This window comes from Lynx rufus, unplaced genomic scaffold, assembly GCF_022079265.1.
Source record: "Lynx rufus isolate CCGP_SWC_20201006 ecotype Redwood Valley unplaced genomic scaffold, mLynRuf1.p SCAF_12, whole genome shotgun sequence".
NCBI lineage: Eukaryota > Metazoa > Chordata > Mammalia > Carnivora > Felidae > Lynx > Lynx rufus.
The window spans coordinates 32,444,565-32,469,669 of record NW_025814826.1 but is presented as its reverse complement, the minus strand read 5'-3'; the positions used below and the strand labels follow the sequence as shown (position 1 = coordinate 32,469,669).

Sequence of the window (25,105 nt, the reverse complement as noted above, 5' to 3'; positions counted from 1 at the left end):
AGGCATGACTATCAAATTCAAGAACAAGGCAAGAATACTATCTATTTCCCCTCTTACTTCACAATATATTGCAAGTATTGACCATGAAATTAGATGAGAAGAAATAATTAAGACCCATAAGAATCGGAAAAGAAAAAGTCTAAAAAAATAAACTCCAAATGGATCAGTGATATAAATATAGAAAATCCATACAATTACTAGAGAAAAAACACAAGTGTATTCTTTATAAGCTATATTTTTTTTAATTTTTTTTTCCAACGTTTATTTATTTTTTGGGACAGAGAGAGACAGATCATGAACGGGGGAGGGGCAGAGAGAGAGGGAGACACAGAATCGGAAACAGGCTCCAGGCTCTGAACCATCAGCTCAGAGCCTGACGCGGGGCTCGAACTCATGGACCGCGAGATCGTGACCTGGCTGAAGTCGGACGCTTAACCGACTGCGCCACCCAGGCGCCCCGATAAGCTATATTTTTTAAATGTCTAAGTATAACTCAAAATTCCAATACAATAAAAGGAAATACTGAAAAAAATTCTGCATGCTGTACCCCAATGCCCCCCCCAAAAAAAACCACTGAAACAAAACAGATATCATAGAAGGGAAAATACTTGCCATATATATCACAGCTAAAAGGTGATCATTCAGGGGAAAATAATAAAAATAAAAATAAGAGCAAAAAAGTACTTTTTTTAATTTTTTAAATATTTAGTTTTGAGAGACAGAGCATGAGCAGGGGAAGGGCAGAGAGAGAGGGAGACACAGAATCTGAAGAAGGCTCCAGGTTCTGAGCTGTCAGCACAGAGCCTGACACAGGACTTGAACCCATCAACTGGGATATTATGACCTGAGCTGAAGTAGGACACTTAACTGACTGAGCCACCCAGACGCCCCAAGTGCAAAAAATATAAATAGCTTACAAAAAGAGACATAAGAGACATACAAGTGACCTTTAAACATACTAAAAGATATTTAATCATTCATGATTTTTGTTTGTTTCAGAGAGAGAGAGAGAGAGAGAGAGAGCGCGCACGTGTGAGTGCAGGCAGGGGAGGCGCAAGGGAAAGGGAGAGAGAGAATCCCAAGCTGGCTCCATGCCTAGCACAGAGTTGCAAGATAACCTGAGTTGAAACACAAAAGTTTGAAAACACACTCTGTTTGAAGGCTGTAGGAAATAAATACTTTCATGTATTACTGGTGTGAATACAAAATAGATCTAGCTCTATGGGAAGACTTTGGCAGTATCCAAAAAAACTTCCTACATGTTTACCCTTTCTCATAAAGAATTCACTTTAGGAATTTACCCTTAAGAAACACAAAAATACAACTTAAAAACATAACTCATAAATAGGAGATTGATTCTGCAGCTTTAAACAAAACTATGAAAAAAGTTTCTATGAACTCATGTTGTGATTTTCAGTATAGGCTCTTTTGTGAGAAATTAAGTTCCATAAAGTATAATGTACTACTTTTTTGGATAAAAAAGAGGAGTAGAAATATTTAATAAGTAATGCCTTAATTAAAAAAAAATACAGGAAGTGAAAACCTGAAGCCAGTGAAATTAACTTCCTGCCAATGTGGGGGACAATGGCAGCATGGAAATGGATACAAAGAAAGAACTTGTCACTTGCAGAAATCCTGATTGCAAGGCTAAGGCAGGAAAAGTATAAGGTAAGACTAGATGATCTCCTTGTTTACAGAGAGTAAGAAATTTCTTTAGAAAATCATGGGAATATGTCTAAAAGATCCTGAAGCCAGCTTGAATAGGCTCCCACTGGCCAAATGTGGAACTGTTTGGGTATCAATATGAATAAGAACATGATTCACTGAAATGAGAAAGGAACCTAAAGTCTATATTGTTGTTAAATAATAACAATTACAAAGTGAAGAGAAGGGAAAGCTCTTCCTTATGGACTAATATCAATTAACAAATGCTGAAAAAATTATAGAACTTAAAATGTATTCTTTTTCACCTATCAAAATAATAACAGAACTAATGGGTGCTGATTATGTTAGTGAATATATGCAGAACATGATATTCATACCCTCATAAAGTTGTTCCCTACAGATTACTTATTAAAAAGAACTTGTGGGGGTGCCTGGGTGGCTCAGTTGGTAAAGTGTCCTGCTTCAGCTCAGGTCATGATCTCACAGTTGATGAGTTCGAGCCCTGCATCCAGCTCTCTGCTGTCTGCACAGAGCCCACTTCAGATCCTAGGAAAAAAATTCACATTGAACTGCATTCCTCCAGTTTAGAACCATTTGAGCTTCATTGTCTAAGATACTGCTAAGATGCTGTCAAGATGGTGTCTCTCTTACTTCAACTAGTTGTAATAAATTTAGCTTTCATATAAATTAATAATTAACAAAGCTTTGCTTTATTAACAGCCTAAAGGGAATTTAGTTGTTAAACTAAACACAATGTGTTTAACTAAATACAATGTGTTATTCTTTTTTTTTTTTTAATTTTTTTTTTCAATGTTTATTTATTTTTGGGACAGAGAGAGACAGAGCATGAACGGGGGAGGGGCAGAGAGAGAGGGAGACACAGAACCGGAAACAGGCTCCAGGCTCTGAGCCATCAGCCCAGAGCCCGACGCGGGGCTCGAACTCACGGACCGCGAGATCGTGACCTGGCTGAAGTCGGACGCTTAACCGACTGCGCCACCCAGGCGCCCCTGTGTTATTCTTAATATACTCTGGATTAAAACATCTATTAAGGATTTTATTTGGACAATTGGAGGAATTTTAATATGGACTATATATTAAATAATTGTATTTTTCAGTGTTAAATTTCCTGATTGTGATAATTTTATTAGAGTAAAGTGGGAGAATATCCTCATTTTTTGAAGGTACATTCTCAAATATTTGAGAAAACAAAGCAAATGTGATTAAATGTTATCCTTTGGTGAATGTGCTATTCTTATAACTCTTAAATCGATTTGAATTTTTCAAAATAAAAAATTGTGAAAAGTGATGCAAAAAACTTGATAGTGATATGAATATAACTGTACTTTAAAATTCTGGTTTTAAAATTCCTTAATTAGAAGATTTCTAACATTTGAGTTCTTTTGTTTTTATTCTTTTGTTTTTAAACTTTATTTCTATATTAATTGGCAAATTTAAATGATTGTTCTCATTTTTCAAAATTTATGTTAAAACTGGCATCTCAACTTAAAGTGATTCATAAGTAGTCTTGGGAAAAATACCCATAGCTATTTTTGAGTTGTTTTAAAAATTCATATTAAAAATATTGAGATTTTGTTACCTAACAAGTGAACCAAAATACTTCCAGCTTAGCAGATGTTAAAACATTTATGAGAAATAATCTTTGACCAAAATGTAAAAATATCCCTTATAAGCATCAGCAAGTCTCTCTCTTTTCCTGGCCTTATATGACTCACTTAATGGATAAATTGCTCATGCCCTGGTTTCCTGCTGATTAGAAGTTGCTACTAGCACGATGCACATGAGAAAAATTGCAAATGTTTCTTAGAGACCCACAGAGCAATGTTTTTCCAACTTTGCAGAACATTGCCAAAAATATCTACCTGAATTATAGGCACCTGGGATGGATATCATCAGAACACATCACAAAATTTTAAATTAATATCATTTCATTTGTCATGTCGTTACAGAAACTGCCCACTGCGAGGTGGTCAGTCGAGGAGCATAACTACTGAGACCATCTAAGCAAACGGAATATCTAGTTAGATGTAAATTTTTAAGCTGAAGAAGTTTATATAAAAATGTAGAGACTGGCTTTTGTTCTGCACAGACCATGATTGGGAGGACAAAAAGTTTTAGAGCTTTCTTTGTATTATCTTTAGCTTTATCCAAAAAAAAAAAAAAAAAAAAAAAAGATTCACAGTTATTCCTTAGCATACACAAAATTTGACCTAAGATACTATATACGCCTGTGAAAAGAGACGCAACTAAGAAACATATCAGAGACAATATTAAAAAATGGAATGGTAAGAGGCATAAGAAATAGAGGAGTTAAGAAACCAAAATGAAGAAATGTGCCTATTCCTTCTGACTATTTTAGAATTCACACTTTATGAATCTCATGATCTATTTAAATAAACCCAAAGAAGGATTCAGTAGATGATGGCAGGTAGTTTTCCAAAATATTCTGCAAATTTATTTTCTCTCATGTCTGAGCTTCAGTCACTATTCTCTCTGCCATGAAAACATTCTTCTAACATCTACTCCTTTACCACTCAGGTTTTGGCCTAGATCTGAGAAATCTCTGAATAATCTTGATTGCCCATCCAAATAATCTTATCTTACAAAGGGCATTCCGTTTTCATAATGTCCTGGAAATACTGATCTACTTGTCTGTTTGGTCCAACACTTCCATGAATAAAGAGGTTTGCGTTCCTCATTTAAATTCTTAGTATATTGTCTGCAGCCCCAATAAATCTTTGTTGAATGAGTGCATGAATGAATGAGTGGACAAATGCCTCTTTGTTTTAATTCTAGTACAATTAACATACAGTGTTACATTAGTTTCAGTATAGTGTTTCAGTATATTGGTTTCAATATAGTGATTCAACAATTCTATACATCTCTCAGTGCTGATCACCATAAGTGTACTCTTAATCCCTTTCACCTATTTCACTCATCCCCCTACCCACCTCCCTTCTGGTGACCATCTGTTTGTTCTCTATAGTTAAGAGTGTATTTGTTTGTTTCTTTTTTCTTTATTCATTTGTTTTGTTTCTTAATTCCACATATGAGTGAAGACATATGATATTTGTGTCTCTCCAATGGATTTATTTCACTTAGCATAATGTCCTCTAGATCTATGCATACTGGTATAAATGGCAAGATTTCTTTCTTTTTTATGGCTGAGTAACATTACATTATAGATATATACCACATCTTCTTTATCCATTCATCTATTGAGACACTTAGGCTGTTTCCATAATTTGGCTATTGTAAATAATGCTACAGTAAACACAGGGGTGCATATATCTTTTCAAATTAGTGGTTTTGTATTCTTTGGGTAAATACCCAGTAGTGGACTTACTGAATCATATGGCAATTCTATTTTTAATTTTTCGAGGAAACTCCATACTGTTTTCTACAGTGGCTGCATCACTTTGCATTCCCACCAAGAGTGAACAAAGGTTCCTTTATCTCCAGATCTTCACCAACACTTGTTTTTCATATTTTTGATTTTAGCTCTTCTGACAGGTGTGAGGTGATATCTCACTGTGGTTTTGATTTGCATTTCCCCGATGATGAGTGTTGTCAAGCATCTTTTCATGTGTCTGTTGGCCATCTGTATATCTCTTTGGAGAAATACCTTTTTGTTTTTAATTGGATTATTTGGGTTTTTAGGTAATGAGATGTATAAGTTCTTTGTATAATTTGGATACTAACCTCTTATTGGATATATCATTTGCAAATATCTTCTCCCATTCGGTAGGTTTTCCTTTGTTTTTTTCTTTTGCTGTGCAGAAGCTTTTTATTTTCATGTAGTTCCAGTGGTTTAGTTTGGCTCTGTTTCCCTTGTATCGGGAGACATATCTAGAAAAATGTTGCTATGTATGGCTAATGTCAGAGAAATTACTGCCTGTGTTCCTTTCTAGGATTTTAATGGTTTCAGGTCTCACATTTAGGTCTTTAATCCATTTTGAGTTTATTTTTGTGTACAGTGTAAGTAAGTGGTCCAGTTTCATTCTTTTGCATGTAGCTGTCCAGTTTTCCCATCACCGTTTGTTGAAGAGAATTTTTACCATTGCATATTCTTTCCTCCTTTGTCATAGATTAATTGACCATATATTTGTAGGTTTATTTCAGAGCTCTCTACCATTCTGTTCTATTGATTTATGTGTCTATTTTTGTGCCAGGACCATACTGTTTTGATTACTACAGCTTTGTAGTGTATCTTAAAATATGGAATTGTGATGCCTCCAATTTTGTTCTTCTCAAGATTACTTTAGCTATTCAGCATTTTTTATGGTTCTGCATAAATTTTAGGGTTATTTGTTCTAGTTCTGTGAAAAATGCAGTTGGTATTTTGACAGGGATTGCATTAAATGTGTAGATTGCTTTGGGTAGTTTGAACATTTTAACAAAGAAAAAGTTTAACAATGACAAATACCTCTCTTTAATTGCCATACTCCTGTACCAAAAGGGTCTCCATTGCTGATGCCACCAGTAAACAGTCTAGGGTCCAAGATGTCTAAAAGGTGGCTTCATTGTGATAAGGGTTCTCTGCACAAATAAATAACATCACTGACCCTCTTTTCACATTTCTCCTACATGGATTCCAGAATATTGCTGATTTATGATACCAATGCCATTTTAATGAAGTCACTATTTCAAATATTTTTATTTAATTGGTATTCTTCTGTACTCTTGAAAAAAAAAAAAAGGAGAGAAAGAGAAAGAGAGGGGAAATGGAAACGTTTAAGGCTAAAGGTTAATATGATCAACACAGGCCCCAAATTGCCAATCTTCTTTAATCCTACCCTATTCTAAGATTTATTTTCCTGACTTTCTCTTTGTTAGAATGAGCTTTTGCTTAGAAGTTTCCTGAATTTTATACAAATAGACTCCCACGTCCTCCAATCATAACCATACTTAAGTGACCTTGTATGACTATTATTTAGGTTCATATACAAATTCTACTACCAGAGATGGTATTATTAAATACTGTTGTTACCTTTACAGTTAGCACAGTACTCTCATTATAAGATTTACATTTATATTTCTCCCTTCACGATAAAAAAATACCTGAAATATTCTAAGCTATTGCTTAGAAAGATTTTAGCAATAAAGAATGTGATATTTACAAATGACATTCATCCATTCATTTGTTCATTCAGCTATTCACTCAGCAATGGCCATCAATTTGTTAGAAGTGTTTCAGAATAGAGGAATCATGTGTTGACTAGCAAATAGTGCACCATAGGGAAAGTTACACTACATAGCAGAAGCTTATTGAAGTGTGAAGTAGTTAAAGATCCCATGCCAAGGGCCCTTCCTGATTCCACTTGCTTCTTGGAAATCAACAATTATTTTATGACTAAAGTACCCATTCCATTAATATGGAAGTTACCTCCAATACAACAATAAAAGGGTAAGGTTAAACCATTTTTTATTTTTCTTTCAGTAGATTTAACATCAGTAAAAACTTTTATAGTATATGGAATGTGGCATGGCTCCTTCTATGTGCAAACCAGAATGTAATTGTAAGAATTATTTACTATAGGAATATTTTTAAAACTAAGGACAAAATCCTTTCTCCAAATGAAATATTGCCCCTGTATCCCAGATTCCAGTTGGGTACTTTAAAACTGTTGATTCAACACTTCCACCCCCTAAAATTCTATGCCCAGAGGAAGTCAGACTCTCTTCTTAGATTAATACAAATTTCTGTGATGACATTTTTATAGATTCCTCTACCTCACTGCCCCTTTTCTAAGATAACTGCTTCTAAGTACATTGTCAAGCATCTTCTAAGCTCTCTGAGCAATATAAATTGTAAGAAGCATTCATGACTCGATAAACTACAGTCACAGCTCCCGAAACCCTTGGAATTTCTGAAGTATTGAGTGGCAAAGGTATTTCTTGTTATGTTTATGAGGTGTTTTTGGACCCCACTTAAGGAAGTAGGGTGATTACTAGGAGAACAAAGCAGGGTTAAAGTGTTGGAAGTTTCAGTCTCTGGCAGCAAGCAAACCCCACCTCCATGGGAGAGGAGAGGGCCTGGAAGATAAATCAGTCACCACTAGCTAATGTTTTCCATCAATCACCACAATGTGTTGAAGCCTCCATAAAACCCCAAGAGGACAAGTAGCTTCGGGGTTGGTGACTGGCATGTGGAAATTTGGGGAGAATGGATCACCTGGAGAGGACATGGAGGTTCCTCTTACTTTTCTCCATACCTTGTCCAAGAAATCTCTTCCATCTGGCTGTTCCTGAGTTATATCTTTTTTATTATAAACCTGTGATCTAGTAAGTAAAATGTTTCTTTAAGTTCTGTGAGCTGCTCTAGCAATTTTTAAAAAAATGTTTATTAACTTTTGAGAGAGATAGAGAGCACAACTGGAGTAGTGACAGAGAGAGAGAGAGGAAGACACAGAATCTGGAGCAGGCTCCAAGCTGTCAGCGCAGAGCCCAAGGTGGGGCTCCAGTTCACAAACCAGGAGATCATGACCTGAGCCGAACTCAGACACTTAACCAACTGAGCCACCCAGGTGCCCTGCTCTAGCAAATTAATTGAACCCAAGGAAGTCATTGTAACCTCTGATTTCTATCCAGCTGGGAACAAACTGAACTTTGGACTGGGTTCTGAAGTCCAAGCAGGAGGCCATGGGGACCTCTAATCTCTAACTCATCAGTCGGAAGCAGAGACAACTGGGCTTGTGCCTGAAGTCTGAAGTAGGGGCCAGGGGGAGGGGCAGTCTTGTAGACTGAAGCCTTAACCTCTGGGTAGGTAGTGTCAGAATTGAGCTGAATTGTAGGATGCCCAGCTGGAGTTCCAAGAATTATTTGTTGGTATGGTGAGAACCCCCAGACCAAAGTGGGAATTGGGTCCAGGAACAGGATGGACTCTCTCTCTCCTTCCTTCCCTTCTCACCATTCTTAGCAGATTGCTCTACAGCACAAAAGTATTTTGTTCTTTATTGTACAGAACAATTAAGCATACCTCTTCTCTTACCGCTGGATGTAGCCTAAACAAATCATTAAAACGTTCCTACAATTAACTAAGTCCATTCTTAAAAGCAGCTGTGGCTAAGAAAGTAATATCCCCCCCCAACCCCTTTTTCTATTATGTAAAGAAGCTTAATGTATGAACAGTTAAATAAATGAATAATTGCAGCTGAACTGGAAGTGCCCTGAGAACTCTTCCCTCTCATCTCAAACTCCTCCACCCAGTGTCAAAATGAAATTCACAGAACTTCTGGGATTACTGTTTCAAAATAACTTCCCAAGAGGCTCTTCCACAGGACATTACATTTATAAATCTGAAAGCTTCTATTACATAACTGTGCTGCCATCTGGGGTAAAGCATTTAGCCAGTAACATAGTTGGTTACAAATTGGTTAAAGCTCAAGATCTACTGATCCATCCAATCACAGCAATATAGCCAAAAAACCTCAAAACACAACAACCTATAACTCTTTACTGAAATATCAATATGAGTTAGATCAAACCTCTTTAAGACTTGAGAAACAAAAAGTGAAATCAAAACTAGAGAAAAAAATAGCCAATAAAAGATGCCTTTTTCTATGCATATATTGAATGTTTATAAGTTCTAATAAGGTATATTTTAGAGTTGAGTATATTTTTTTATGATGCCTGGGAATCTATACTCAATACCACAAGATATTTCTGGGTTTATTGTTTGTTTATTCACTGACTGACACTTTTCTTCATTTAATGGACCTGAAAATGTAAAACATTTTATGACACTCATCTCTACCTCTACAAACAGTATAAAACTAGTATTTGTTGAATGCTTATAATATGCTAGACACACTATCTCTATTTTAGAAAGGAGAAAAAAAATAGAGACTCAGAGTTAATAAGTGACTTGACATAAATCATACTCCTAGTGAGTTACAAAACTGGAATTTGAACCAAGTTTGAAATCCAGGCACCTAAACATGACACTGGTAAGTAGTCCTTCAGAGACTTGCACTGTTGCTGACTTTCACTTTGTTTTGTTGTTGTTTTGTTTTGAGAGAGAGACAGCACGAGTGGGGGTGAAGAGCAGAGGGAGAGAGAGAAAAAATCCTAAGCAAGCTCCATACTCAGCACAGAGCCCAACACAAGGCTCCATCCCACAACCCTGGGATCATGACCTGAGCTGAAATAAAGAGTTGTATGCTCAACAGACTGAGCCACCCAGGCACCCCCACTTTGTTTTTTACTGAAGCAAAATTTTATTTTGTCTCCTGCAAGGTTTAATAAAATAAATTTTTTTAAGTATTTACAAATTATTTGATTCAATCAACTTTTAAGCACTCACAGTATGCAAAAACTATAATTACACTGTGATGAATAGTAAAATAAAGTAACACCATGGGTTTTTCTGTTTTTAAAATATAATCACTTTAATTTCATACTTAAAATAACCTTGTGAAATAGATATTACTATCTTTATTTTAGAAGTAAGTAAACTGAGGCCTATTCAAAATCACTGGGTCCTAAGGTATATACATGTTCAACATTATAGCTACAACCAATTTTCCAAAGTGGTTGTACTAATTTATTTTCCTATCAATAGTGTAAGAGTTCTAGTTGCTTTACATTATTTCCAACACTTGTATATCTTTTTCATTTTAACCAATGTAATACGCATGCAGTGGTAGCTCACTGTGGTTGTAGCTTTCCATGAACTTACAACTAGTAAAATAAGCACTTTCATATGCTTTTTTGAACATTTAGAAATCCCCTTTGGAGCACCCTTTTGTCAATTTTTCTATTAGCTTTTCTATCTTTTGTGATTAACTTATAGAAGTTCTTTATATATTCTGAATCTAATCCTTTTCCAGATATATGTATTGCAAATGTATTTCCAGATATATGTATTCCTCTACTATGTACCTTGTCTTTTTACTCTCTTAATGGTGTCTCTTATTGAACAGAATTTTTAACTTTAATGGAATCCAGTGTTTCACTTTTCTCTTTATGTTGTGTTTAATAAATCTTTGTCAACTCCAAGGTCATGAAGATATTCTACTATGTTTTCTTTCAAAAATCTTATTGTTTTAACCTTTTACATATTAGATTAATTCTGAAATTGAAGTTTGTATATGGGGTGAAGTAGATGTCAGGATATAATTTTTTCATATGGATATCCAATTGACTTAGTACCTTCTCTATATCTCTGCAATGCCACTTTTGTCATAAATCAATGGACTATATAAGTTCAATCTGTTTCTCTATTTTATTGGTCTCATTGGTCTATTTTATGCCAACACTACAATTTTTTAAATCATTTATTTTAGAGAGACAGCCCACAAGCAGGGTAGAGGGGCAGAGGAGAGAGCGAGAGCGAGAGCGAGAGAGAGAGAGAGAGAGAGAGAGAATCCTCAGCAGGCTCCACGCTCAGCACACAGCCCCACTCGGGCCAGCTTGATCTCACAACCCTGGGATCATGACCTGAGCTGAAAAGAGTCAGACGCTCAAACGACTGAGCCACCCAGGTTCCCCTAACACTACCATTTCATCTTGCTTCACACATCTTACCTCTGAGTTCATTTCACTTCTTTTTGAGTATTCTTACAGTAGGTAAGGTGCCTTGCTGGCTTAGTTGGTAGAGCATGTGACATTTGATCTTGGGGTTGTGAGTTCATACCCCATGTTGGGTATAGAGATTACTTTTAAAAAAATCTTTCAGTGGGTTTTGTTAGTGGAAAACTCTGCTTGTGTCTAATTTTTTTTTATTGAGATATAACTAACATAACATTATCTTCAGTTGTACAACATAACGATTCAATATTTGTTTATATTGTAAAATAATAACCACGAGAAATCTAGTTAACATCCATTACCACACATTGTTACAGATTTTTTTCTCCTAATGAGAACTTTTAAGATCTTGCAGTTTTTTTATGATTATTTTTTTATTTTTGAGAGAGAGAGAGAGAGAGAGAGAGAGAGAGAGAGAGTATGAGCAGGGGAGGAGCAGAGAGAGAGGGAGACACAGAATCCGAAGCAGGCTCCAGGCTCTGAGCTGTCAGCACAGAGCCCGACACGGGGCTCAAACCCATGAACCATGAGATCATGACTTGAGCTGAAGTCAGACACTAACTGACTGAGCCACCCAGGTGCCCCAATATCTTGCAGCTTTTAAATATATAATATAGCATAAACATTTTTTTCTTTACCCTAACAGATAACTTTAGCTACCTAGATTTACAATTGTATCCTCCCAGTATTCTGAACATATTATATTCTGGCTTCTTTTAATGCTACCGATCTAACTGCTGTTCTTTTATAAATAATGTATTTTTCTTCATCTTTCAGACCTACTCCTTCCTTTCAACTTCTCCTGCCTCCAATGTGTCCTATATCAGAGGATGTCTGTCATTCATCAATACTGAAATTATCAGACATTATCTTTTGAACAGGCAATTTTACTTTCTGTCTTCAGGTGAAGAACGTTTACAAATTGCATGTTGAATTTCTCAAATGGATAGGTGTCTTAGGTTTTCAATATCTTTATCTCTATATTTCTCTTCCTGAGTAATATATTTGAGTGTATAATACCACAAATAACCATCTATCAATACACACAATTTCAAAGAAAATATCTTTTAATTTCTCAACAACTATTTGATATTTTTCAAAGTTGTCTATCTTTTGGTCATGGTATTTTCCTCAATTTCTATTTTAATAAATTATTTTCTTATGATTTTTGTCATTTTAAAATTATTTCATAGTCACTTTCCAATATTTCTATTATGTGACAAGATGGGGACAGTGCTACTCTTGATGTACTGACTCTTATTCATATTGCATTGTTTCTTTGTGTCTTTTCATATAATTTTGGAATGAACTAATCCTCACTGGGGCTTTACCTTTTGGGCTCTTTAATAGCTTTGTTGAAAACACAAACTATTGGGTTTTTTCTCCCATGGGCATTATGGGACTTGCAACACTTTTATGTCAATTCCTTATCTGAATGTTCCCAGATTATACAGGTAGGATCAATTTAAATCCCAAACCCATATTTATGAATTATCACAGGAAGACAATTCAACCTACAGAACACTCCAAAATGGCAATCTTTCAAGTCATCTCTTTTTCCAGGGGATGGATTTTTTTCTAGTCCACCACTTCCCTACGCGTAGCTAGTTGAGAGTTCTGGCATTATTAGGTAAACTAAACTGAGTCTCAGTTACAACTCTCTTCTGTGCTTCTTGGGTGTTAAGACTCCATCTCCTACTTACTCAGACTGGCTAGTTCCCTCAGAATGGCAAGCAGTGGCAAGGCTCAGCATCAGCTTACACCTTTTCTTCTCAAGGCATTTTCTTTTTCTTTTTGATCCTTAAGTCCTTTTTTCCTAGTAAAGTCAGCCATGAGTTTCATTTAAATGTTAGTGTATTGCACTTTATTTTATTTTGTGTGTATTACATATTATGTTTTATGTATCATTCTTTCTTCCTGTTAAGGTCTCTATAGGTAGTCTAGTTTGCCATATTGCTGGAACTAGAACATTTCTTCTTAATCCAAACTTTATATATTATCAGATTTACTACACATTTACTTTTTAAAAGAATTTTTATTTATTTTTATTTATTTTCGAGAGGGAGAGAGAGCACAGTGGGGAGAAGGGCAGAGGAAGAGGGAGGGGGAGAGGGAGAGGGAGAGGGAGAGAGAGAGAGAGAGTGTCTTATGCAGGCTCCATGCTCAGCACAGAGGCTGATGCAGAGCTCGATCCCACAACCCAGGAACCATTACCTGAGTCAAAATCAAGAAGTCAGATGCTCAATCAACTAAGCCAGCCAGGTGCCCCATTGCATACTTACTTTTTATTAAAAAATTATTTGTTATTTTAAACAAAGCCAAGATATCATAGCTAACATTTATAGCTTATCCTTTGTTATAAGCAATAAGGAATACCTCATGCTAAAGTTAAGAAAAAAAAGTTGAACCTTTGTTTTTACAGTATACTTAAAAATTTTATCAGTATCATTCCAGGTCCAAAGTGACCAGGTAGCATGTTCTAAATATCCACATAGCACTGCCTAGCTCCTGTCACTTTCTCACCAAGAAAATACCAACCAAAAGAAGGCAGTCTAGTTATGAGCACTGTTTTACCCATTATCAAGGTACTCTATTGTGATTCCAAACAGATTTATATAGCCAAGGGCAATGTATGTGTGAAATAACAAATGCAGTTTAATACATATAAATGTGAACAAGATGCACACGTGAGGAAACAAAATCTCCAATAATTTTCATTCTGAAGATTTCCTTTGACTACTTTGTTTACTTTGTTACTACTTTGGTTACTTTGACTACAGTAATAACCAAATGCCACCTTGTCAAAATAGCTTCATATGAATCCCAAAGATTTATTCAGTGTTGACTGACTATAAACTCTTTTCTGATCACTGACGATACAAAGATGAATAACATTTCAGTGCCTAGGCACAATGTTCATAGTCCATAGTCATGATGTTCAAAGAGCAGATGTGTAGCCAGAAAAATACATTACATTGTGAAACACACAGTATTGGGGGACTAGCTTTGACAAGCGTTGGGCATTAATCAAAAGTGGGATATGAAAGATAGGCTGGTTTTGGGGAGGGAGATAGATAAGAGATTTTATAAAGGAAATGACACTATGCTGAGTCTTTAAGAACAATCATACATTTGCATGATTGGGAAGGGCACTTCAGATAGAAGCAATAGCATATGAAGAGTTCTTTGAAACTAGGAACTATGAATCTGGAATTCTGTTTGTACTTTGTTCTTGATAATAGTGATGAATTTTAATTTCCCAGAATGCCTACTCTGTTGACAGTAATAGATGGTCTTGGGTATTACGGAAAGAGATTAGAGAATTTCTGTTAATGTTTATGAATGTATAAAATGAATAGTTGATATCCATACTTTCACAAAGTTTTTATTCAAATCAGGGATAAAAATGTAACTATGGGGACACCTGGGTGGCTCAGTTGGTTAAGCATCTGACTTCAGCTCAGGTCATGATCTCACGGCTCATGAGTTCGAGCCCCTGCATTAGGCTCTGTGCTGACAGCTCAGAGTCTGGAGCCTTTCAGATTCTGTGTCTCCCTTCTCTCTGCTCCTCCCCTGCTAGCAATCTGTCTCTCTCTCTCTCAAAAATAAATAAGCATTAAAAAATTTTTTTAAGAAAAAAATTAACTATGAAGAATACAAATTATATAGCAACAGCTCCAGTGTCAGATAGAACCCCATTATGCTAAAGTATAGAGGTATTAGAGATACATTTGGGTGATATATAATAGAATAAATACTTAATAAAGTATAAAAACCTTAGGAATATTTATGAACAAGAGATGAATAGGAAATATTCAAATAACTGAAAAAGAAAAGAAAGCGAGAAACTGAACAATGGGAATTGAAACTATAGACAAAACAATTAGCACTGCAGAGCAGAATCATATAAAGATATTAAGATAGGAAAGATTTATTGGTTATATTATAAAGTATTTTCCTATCACAAAAAACAGTTCTTAAAATTGTTCAGACAAACTGAGTTGGAACGAAGAGTGATGAGTACAGAATAAAGGTAAAGGAAATGATACAAAGGTCAAACCAGAACAAGCCATGAATTGGGCTTTTTTTTTTTTTTAATTTTTTTTTATTTATTTTTGGGACAGAGAGAGACAGAGCATGAACGGGGGAGGGGCAGAGAGAGAGGGAGACACAGAATCGGAAACAGGCTCCAGGCTCTGAGCCATCAGCCCAGAGCGCGACGCGGGGCTCAAACCCACGGACCGCGAGATCGTGACCTGGCTGAAGTTGGACGCTTAACTGACTGCGCCACCCAGGTGCCCCGAATTGGGCTTTTTTAATAGGAATGCACCAAATATGCAAATTATATCTATGTGTAAGCTGTGGAGATAAATCTTAATTTTACTAGTTAAAAAATGTTCATCAAAATTATTAAAATTGAATCTTCCATAATAAATAAATGAATCAAAAAGGTGAAATGGATCAATAGAGTAAGATCACAATGGACTCTTATTAACCAGGGATTCTTTCTGTAGAAAATGAGACTAGAAGTAGATTTGGCATAATTACATGACATGGATTGATGGACAGAAGTAGGGAGAAAGAAATATGCGAGTATGTGAAAAACAAAATCCTGAACTAGATCATTGTGCAGAGAGCAGGACCCTGTAAGTAATAAATGTCAGTACATTCACTTGACTCCATTAAAACTGGAATGCTAGAAAGGAGTTTAAATAGAGGGGGAGAAAGTTTCATTAGGTTCTTTAATGCTAACCTAAGTGAGAAATAGTATGAAAAACAAAGACCAATGTAGATTTTAAAACTTCAAGCAAAAGGGTGGAACTGAAAGGGGAGTAATAGGCGAGGAAGAAAGATGTGACCAAAAAAGAATATATGACAACTGTTTTAAGTTCCACAATAAAGAATATGCTTTTCAAAGACACCCGTTGCACACAGAAATGAGTAAATACATACTGCGTGAAAGTACACCATGATAGCTTGAGTCAAATATGCATTTCATGACATTTTCAAAATAGAATACCTCATGACTAAGCCAAGTTTTAAAAACTCGAAGATTGTGTGATATTAAAAATTAATTAGAAAAGTATTAATGTGCTTTCTTTTTTACATTTCTGTGTATTTGACTTTGACTTTGTTGGCCTAAGGCATCCTCTATCTATAAGGAGAACAGAATTTCTTATAGGAGAAATGAAAAGAGAAAGAAAATATTAATATTTAATTTCTGGGAAGCAGATAGGTACTCAGTGAAACTGTAATTGTCTTGCACATTAGTTTATTGTATTGATACTTTTCCTCCCCAAATATCCTGGTAGCCATTTTGCCTTCTTTCACATATGAAAGCCCAAGACTGGCTAGTGTTACTAGATCTCCTTTGCAAGAGTTATTATCTCTTCCACCTAGGACCTATAAGGCAGAAGGCTTGCAGCTCGATAGCTGAAGGAGGACAATATAAAGAAGAGACTGTGCTTCTTCTAGCCTGAGAGTTGGTAAGAAGAATAGGGACAAGGAGAACAAGAGAGTGATAGGTGTCCCTAATTTCCTCTCCCGAGACTTTGGCTCCAAGAGGTCCCTACCAACCAGTAGACAAGGAAGATAGCCATTTACCCAAAGATGCCACTTGGGTCCCAGATTGGCAGTTCCCTCTGATGTCATAGTCATTTAAGCCACGTCCACTGGCCTATGTACCTATGTGCTATCATAAGAGGGGAAGAGAAGGTAAGCAGACAGCTTGACCACAGCATGAAGGGACAGATTATAATATTGCATTGGAAAAGTTAAAATAGATTGAGCATTTACTTAAATTTCCTCCCAGGAAGAAATCCAAATTAGCTTAAATACACAATAAACTAGATTTTTCTCTGCACATTTGAATATAGTATGAACTAAATGTTATGACCCAGCTTTAAATGTAGTAAAAACTACAAGATCACCATGCCCAAGATGTTCGACTTCAGCAAATCATCTGAGAATATCATTTGTCAGATCAATAACTAAGGATCAGCTTATAGCAAGACACATTATGGTATTAAAATATTAATGATTATTATTATGACTATATTTACATTCCGCTTTTCTTCTGAGAACTCCAAGACATTCACAGGCTTAGCTCATTATTGCCTTCCTATTAAGTAGAAAAAACCTCCAAACTCATTTAGTCAGGAAAATAATTTACTTATACTACCCATTAGTAGCTTAATAATAGGAAACAACAGTTTTTCTGATCTGCTGGCAGTGTCTGATACTTTTATCAGTTCATGTTTTTCATTATATTCTTTTTTGTAAATAATTTGCAAATGAGAGTTCAAAAATAAAGTATAAAATACTTAGTTTGAGCAGTATTTCTACTGCTACACACTAAAAGAAATTCACAACTGATCTTTTTAAAATGTTCATGCTGATGGGATTTATTTCTAAGTCTTATAGGAATGTCAGATTGAAAGTAGCAGCTAAGTTCATTTGTATGCCTAATTGTATATAAGAATCTTTGTCAAAGTGTGGTCCAGGGCTTAAGCTTATTTCATCTGCAAGGTCCTTCTGGCCACTCTAAAATTGATACTTCATTGTAAATACGGTTTGTATAAATGGTAATGACTATTCCAGTTTAACCCTAATTTACTTTTAATAGGAAAAAATAAATCAAACATCATCTATTCAGTTTTTCAACTAAATTGTGACAGCCTTTTCCACTCATTTCTTTGAAAGGTCTCTGTGTTCATACAGTGTAATTAATGGGGGCACAAGTGGGAGAGTGTTCAGTGGAGAGCCTTTTGTGCCCTTGATGTGGCTTATGGATTGGAATAATGAAGGACAGGTATCCAGGCCAATTCTTAATTTCCTTTTTATTTCAACATTTTATTTGAATGGTGGTAGGAACTATTACTATAATTTACTAAGTCTTTTCTTTCAGATAGTTATTTTGAAGGTAATTATTAGAAGAGATAAGATATACATCTGTACAGAGAAATTTTCTAATTGCATACAGGGGCTTCTTTAGAATGTTTTTTACATATATTTGAACTTTTTATGATCAGTGAATTCACCAATTAAAAAAGCACATACACACAAAAATCAGTCCTAGTCCCAGCCCAATCATTCTGCTGGACACATGCAGAGAGGAAAAGTCCAGTAAGTACTAACTCAGGCAAGGGGTTCATTGTGAGCCTTGCGGAACTTGACCCACTGACTCATGCTGTGGGGTGCATTCAAGTCTCATAGCAGCTTTTCGGTCCATCAGAATCAGCGCTCAATAACTAAAACCTTATTTTACTTTTCTTCTGAGTTCTTGGTTACCCAGCATCAGCAGGGCTATTAATGCTTTCATAGGGATAAAAGATAGTTTAGGAGCGAGGGATGTCCTCCTAAAATAGTTTAAGCAAAGAGTGAAATGGAGTTTGGTGCAAGAATCCAGAATTGTTTTAACCTTCAGAAATAGCAGAAGGCTTCACCAATTTGTGTTCTAAGAGAAAGAAAACTTTAAACATGAAGCTGTATCACACGCCATATAATCTCAGATACAGGGCAAGATAGCTGGTCTATGGTTTTCCTTTACTATCACTTGGAGTCTTACAATCTCTCTACCATATGTAAGCTATGTAAGGGCAAAGACTTCCTTATTCACCTTTAAATCCTGAACCCCAGGCTTAATGCTGGCACCTTGTCACCCCGTGAATGTCTTATGAATTAATAATTATGTATTTTGAGCCCATAGCAAAGCAAAGAATTGTCTCCTCAGGGAGCACTCCTAACTACTTCTGGTTTAAGTACTCCAGACAACTGCTCAATTTGAATCGATTGTTGCTCAAATGAACTCTTAAAATTCTTAATATGCTTCAGTTTATCTTTTAACAGTTCAGGGGTCAGAAGCAGGAACCAAAGGAGACACCCCAGTGGCCCCCAGGAGCAGTGAGCAACCTTGTGTAGATACCTCTTATGCCCATGAGCTTGCTGCTTTCTCACAATCTCTGGAGGTCATGAGTAAGTCCTTCTCAGATCCTGGATCCTACCTCTGTGGCTTTTGCATTTTGAGCTTTCAGACTTTATTTAAGCATTTCTCTTTCTGGACGCAGTCAGATTGGGTCCAGATGAGACTGTTTCTGTCTTAGAAACCACACTGCATCCAGTGTGAGGCATCAGGTGAATAAAATTTTGAGGCTGAATAAGTAAGGTTAACCTTACCAAAGATAATCCTGAACTACAGTGGCCATAGAACAGAACTTTTAACCATTGTAGATAAGTTTATCCATTTACAAGGTGCCCTAGAGAAAAGGAGGTTTCTCGGGCGCCTGGGTGGCCCAGTTGGTTGAGCATCTGACTTCGGCTCAGGTCATGATCTCACAGCTTGTGAGTTCGAGCCCCACGCTGGGCTCTGTGCTGACAGCTCAGAGTCTGGAGCCTGCTTCTGCTTCTGTGTCTCACTCTCTCTCTACCCCTAACCCACTCACATTCTGTCTCTGTCTCTCTCAAAAATAAATAAACATTATAAAATAAAAAATAAAAAAAAGAGAAGAGGTTTCAGCGAGGCATTCAATATAAAAAGCAAAAGGAAACTTATTTTTCCTCCTCTAAAGGTTTTGGTGACCAGGACGAGACCTAATGGGACACCCAACTGTCTCCTAAGCCTGTAGACGGCATCCTGGGAAAATTGGCAGAAGCCAGCAAAGGCTAAGAATTCTTGCCAAAGTCCTCTTTCCCAGATCTTTGATGCCAGGATGACAAAGGAACGTAAAATGTCACATTGTCCTTTCCTTTTCAAATTCAGATTGTCAGGAAAAAACACTGGTTGGGATCCTTTCCCTTCCAGGAGTAGCTATTGCCTTCTTGCTTGTCACACTTTGTGTCCTGATAATTTGGTTTGGCAACCATTAATTTGGGTGCCCCAATATATGGCCAGACAGAAATATGGGCAGCACCCCATTTGTGGCGAGACATGGCTGGGCAGAAATGTGGGTTGCCCTTCAAATCCTGTCGTAACTGTTTTTAATATCTTATATCCTTCAGGCATATAAACTACCATGAATTCTTCCAGATTCTATAGACCGTTATAAAGAGTAATTAACTTGAGGGGCGCCTGGGTGGCTCAATCAGTTAAGCCACTGACTCTTGATTTCAGCTCAGGTCATGATCTCACAGTCTGTGATCCTCTCTCCCTCTCTCTCTGTCCTTTTCCTGCTCATGCATGCTCTCTCTCTCAAGTTAGATAAACATTTTTTAAAAGACTTGAAATTCAAGAAAATTTAAATATAAAGATGTATAAAATCAAATATGTAATCCAATTGTTTTTTATCGCTTGCAAAATTGCATCCTATTTTTACATACTCAGCTGTACATATACGTGTATTCATTTTTGAATGATCATATATGTCATATATATATCTATATCTGTCTCCAGCATAACACTGATATATTCCAGGGAAAAAAACCATTTTCTCCAATACAGTCTTTTCTAAATAAAATCTTCAGTCTTTTTCAGAGTTGCCTTTTATTAATAAAAATGTAAAGTTCTTGACATATTGATTTCTATGAATCATAATATTTTTATTTTATTATCTTTTAATAAAGATATACTTGACATATAATATTATATTAGTTTCATGTATAAAAAATAATGATTCAATATTTGTATATATTGCAAAATGATCACCACAAGTGTAGTTAAAATCCATTACCATACACAGTACAAAATTTTTTTTCTTGTGATGAAAACTTTTAAGACCTATTCTCTTAACAACTTTCAAATATACAATACAGTACTATTAACTACAGTCACCATGTTGCACATTACATCCTTATGACTTATTTATTTTATAATTAGAAATTTGTACCTTTTGACTGTTTTTACCCATTTCACCCACTCCCACCTCCCTGTATTGTTATTATTTAGTGATAAAAATCCAGGTATTAATTTATCTTCCCTTACTTTTCTCACATAAGAAATTACTGTGATTCACTCATTTTATTTATATATGTTCTCAATCATATTTATGTTAGGATCATTATGAAAATATTTAAATTATGACAACTTACTGATAAGCTATTAATGGTGGATAAATCATCGAAACTAGAAAGAAAAATATAAGTACTGAAAGTCAGTACAAGCAGTGTGAAGAAGAAGAGGCAAGAATGACTCCCGGACCTACCAAAGCCCATGCACCAGGGCATCCTGCGTCCAGCGCCTATGGCCTGCCACTGTCGCCACCATGCCCAAGAGAAAGGCTGAAGGGAATGCTAAAGGAGATAAAGCCAAGGTGAAGGATGAGCCACAGAGAAGATCTGCAAGTTTATCTGCTAAACCTGCTCCTCCAAAGCCAGAGCCTAAGCCCCTGCAAAGAAGGGAGACAAGGAACCCAAAGGGGGAAAGGGGAAAGCTGATGCTGGCAAGGATGCGAATGACCCTGCAGAAAATGGAGATGCCAAAACAGACCAGGCACAGAAAGCTGAAGGTGCTGGAGATGCCAAGTGAAGTGTGTGCACTTCTGGTGACTGTACAGTTTGAAATACTATTTTTTATCAACTTTTATAAAAATGCAGAATCTTCTTTTAATTATTTTTAAACTATAGTATTAGCACACAGAACACTCCCTTGATGTTTTGAGGGAAGGGTCTATGTAACCAATAGAATATCTCTGAAACTCGATTGATATAGGGGGAACACCTTTCCCTGCTAGTTTCAGAAAATTCCTCTTGGTTCCCAGGAAGAGGGATTCCTTGATGTTAGCAGACATTAACCATCTTGGCACAAATGTCTTGTGGTGTGGAAAAACTAAAATTCATTTTTTGTGTCTTTTCTTCCCTCTCTGCTTCAACATAGACTTGACCTCTTTAAACCCAGAGACCTGTTGGAACCTGACCCCCTCCCCCCAGTGGTTCTCAGTATGTCAGGCATTCTGGACTTTACAGTGTCGCCCTGGAGATGGTATCTCTCAAAAAGAGTTCCTTTTTTAGCTTGTGGATCTTCAGATTAATAATTCTGCCATTTTCATTTCATTTCCTAAAAGTCAAGGTCAACTTGTGAAAAGTTATTAAGCAACATGCTAAATGTGAAATGTCAACCTTCCCTCTAAACTTTCCCTGCTCAGAGCATCAAATGAAGACTTCATTGGGTTTTATAGTGACTTTCTGATTTTGGTAGTCTATTTAAGAAAGCAGTTTGAAAGTTGTATACTGTTAAGATTGTCTCCCCATGTCCTGCCTGAAACACCATGATTGTTTATGAAAAGTATTTTAATAAAGCTGGATAGTTTGTCTGTATCCAATAAATAAAATAATAAAAGTCAATATACAATACAGGGAAAGAACTGTAACAGTACATGCAAATTTTCTTTTCATTTATTTTTCCCTGATAAACCTCATGTTAACAGAGTAATTGTTGTTTATTCAGCTAAGCGTTCTCCCTGCACTAAAAATATGCATTTACAGAGAGAGGAATATAGAAGGAATTTCCCTTCTCATTTGCCATTGTCTCCTTCTGTGGCACTCCCCAGATTCTCTCCTATAAAGAATTCATTCTATAACTCTAGTCCTTGCAATTCATTGCTTTGAAAGTTAAATAATGCACAGAGGGACTCTACATTTTCAAAAAATACAAGTCCTACACACTCAGCAAAACTACATAACATCTTGCAGAACCTGTTTCTTTAGTATTTTTGTGATTACTGATAGTATTTTCTGATATATTCATTGAATATTCTTGTTATACATTAAGTTTTCTATTTTACCATGTATATCTATATATATGAATAGATTTATAGCATTTACAGTAGAAACTAGAAATTTAGCCCAACATACTTTATCACATGTTATTTAACTGATACATTGGGTCATATTATTTACATCAGAATAAATATCTCAATATATATTCTGTTTAAGAAATCTCTTTTAATTTTTGGTATACACACACACACATACACACACCAAACACACCCAGATAGAGGGATTTTTTTATGTTATATTTATTTTATGCATTTACATAAATACATGCAGTTTTAACTGCATACCATCCTATTCCTGCTTGCATATGTGCTTGCAGTTAGCCGAGTTTTAAAGTCCATTTGGGATCATTTGGAAGCATTAGCTCTGGCCAGAAGTAAGCAGAATAAGCAAAACAGGCAAAATTAAAACACATTTGCTGACTTTTCTCTATCCTCTAAAGTCACCAAAGTAAAGTTCTCCAAGCTTGGACACTTATCCTTATTTTTTCAATAGTTTTGTGGCTATGCTTCTTCTTCTAAACTAAAGACTGTTATAATTTTACATTCACCTCATATCCAGGTCATTTGGGAATGGAACATGAAGATAGTAAAGAAAAGAATTTCCTTTTCTTGAAGAACTGCATTGGACACTCTCTATATAATGTCTCATTTCACCATTATAAAGTCTGTTGATTCTGAAATTGTTTTTGAAAGATGCAATTAATATTGCATTTGGACTAAGTGATATATTGGGGAAGGAAATAAGACTATGAAGGAGACAAGAAGTATGCCATCAAGAACTTGAAAGAACCTCAAACCTTTTATGATATAATGTAGTCCTTATTCCCTTTGCCAATTTATTTTATACTCTAGTGAAATTACTTTCTGATTTGAATCTTTTCTTTTTCCTTCCTATCTTCCATACACATAATAAAGACATCTTTCAAGTCTCTAGGTCTGACTATGTCGTTGCTTTCTTAAAATCTTTTAATGGTCCTTTCCAGCATATGGACAAGATAAAATGTGTCAACATGACCCTCTATTATATGTGGCACTTGCCAATCTGTACTTTTTCTTCATTCATTTATTCAATAAGTAAGTGGCTTAAATGTCTAAACTGAGAGAAAAATATAGCATAGTGATTTAGAACACAGGCTCAGGAAGCAGACCGCCTAGAAGATCAGACTCTGCATGACAGCTGTTTGAAATTGGCCAAGCTACCAAAACCTTCTAAGTCTTGGTTTCTTCCTTTATAAAATGAAATAGGAATAGACCCTACAATATAGTGCTATAGGGAACTAAATTAGATAATCAACACAATGTATGTAGAATAATGCCTAGGGGTGCCTGGGTGGTTCAGTTGGTTAAGCATCTGACTCTTGATTTCAGCTCAGGTCATGATCTCACAGTCACGAGATTGAGCCTTGCATGGTATCACTCTCCACACTGGGCATGGAGCCTGCTTGAGATTCATTCTCTCTCTCTCTCTCTCTCTCTCTCTCTCTCTCTGTCTCTCTCTCTCCCCGTCTGCCTCTCTCCCCTACTTGCACTCACTGTCTCTGTCTCTCTCACCCTCCCTCCCTCCATCTCTCTATCTCTCTCCCACACACACACATGCACACACACACACACACACAGAATAATGCCTAGGACTTTGTGAGGACACAATACAATAAAGGCAGACTAGCATAGTGGTAATGATCCTGTATCTAATGGATAACTGTATATAACAGATTGAAGACAGGCAAAAATGGATAGCAAGAGGAGAGATGAGTTAGGTGCCTATTGTGCTATCATCTGACTGTAGATGATGTTAGTCTAGAGTAGAGTGGTAGAGCTGAAATGGAACAAAATGAACATATTCAAGAAAAATTTGAACTTAGTATGTGTAAGATTTAGTGATATATTAGTTTTGTGGAATTAGAGATGTCAAGGATTATTTCCATTTGTGTGTGTGTGTGTGTGTGTGTGTGTGTGTGTGTGTGTAATAGGATGAAGGAAGACTAGGTTTGAAGCAGGACAAGGGCCAGGAAGTAGAATGGAAGATCCTGGAGTTGGTTTTGTATAGGTTGAATTTGATATGTCTTTGAGTGAGCAGAGGATAAATGTCAAGTAGGCAACTGAATATACTGGAAAGTATAACTGAGGATGTCTTTGCACAATCTTCAGCTGGATACTAGGCTCACATCTTTAAGGTCCAG

At 36.1% G+C, this 25,105-nt stretch overlaps 1 pseudogene; it reads left to right on the top strand.

Moving 5' to 3' along the window:
* Positions 1–21,413: 21,413 nt before the first annotated feature.
* Positions 21,414–21,676, top strand: LOC124507441 (non-histone chromosomal protein HMG-17-like; annotated as a pseudogene).
* Positions 21,677–25,105: the final 3,429 nt, after the last annotated feature.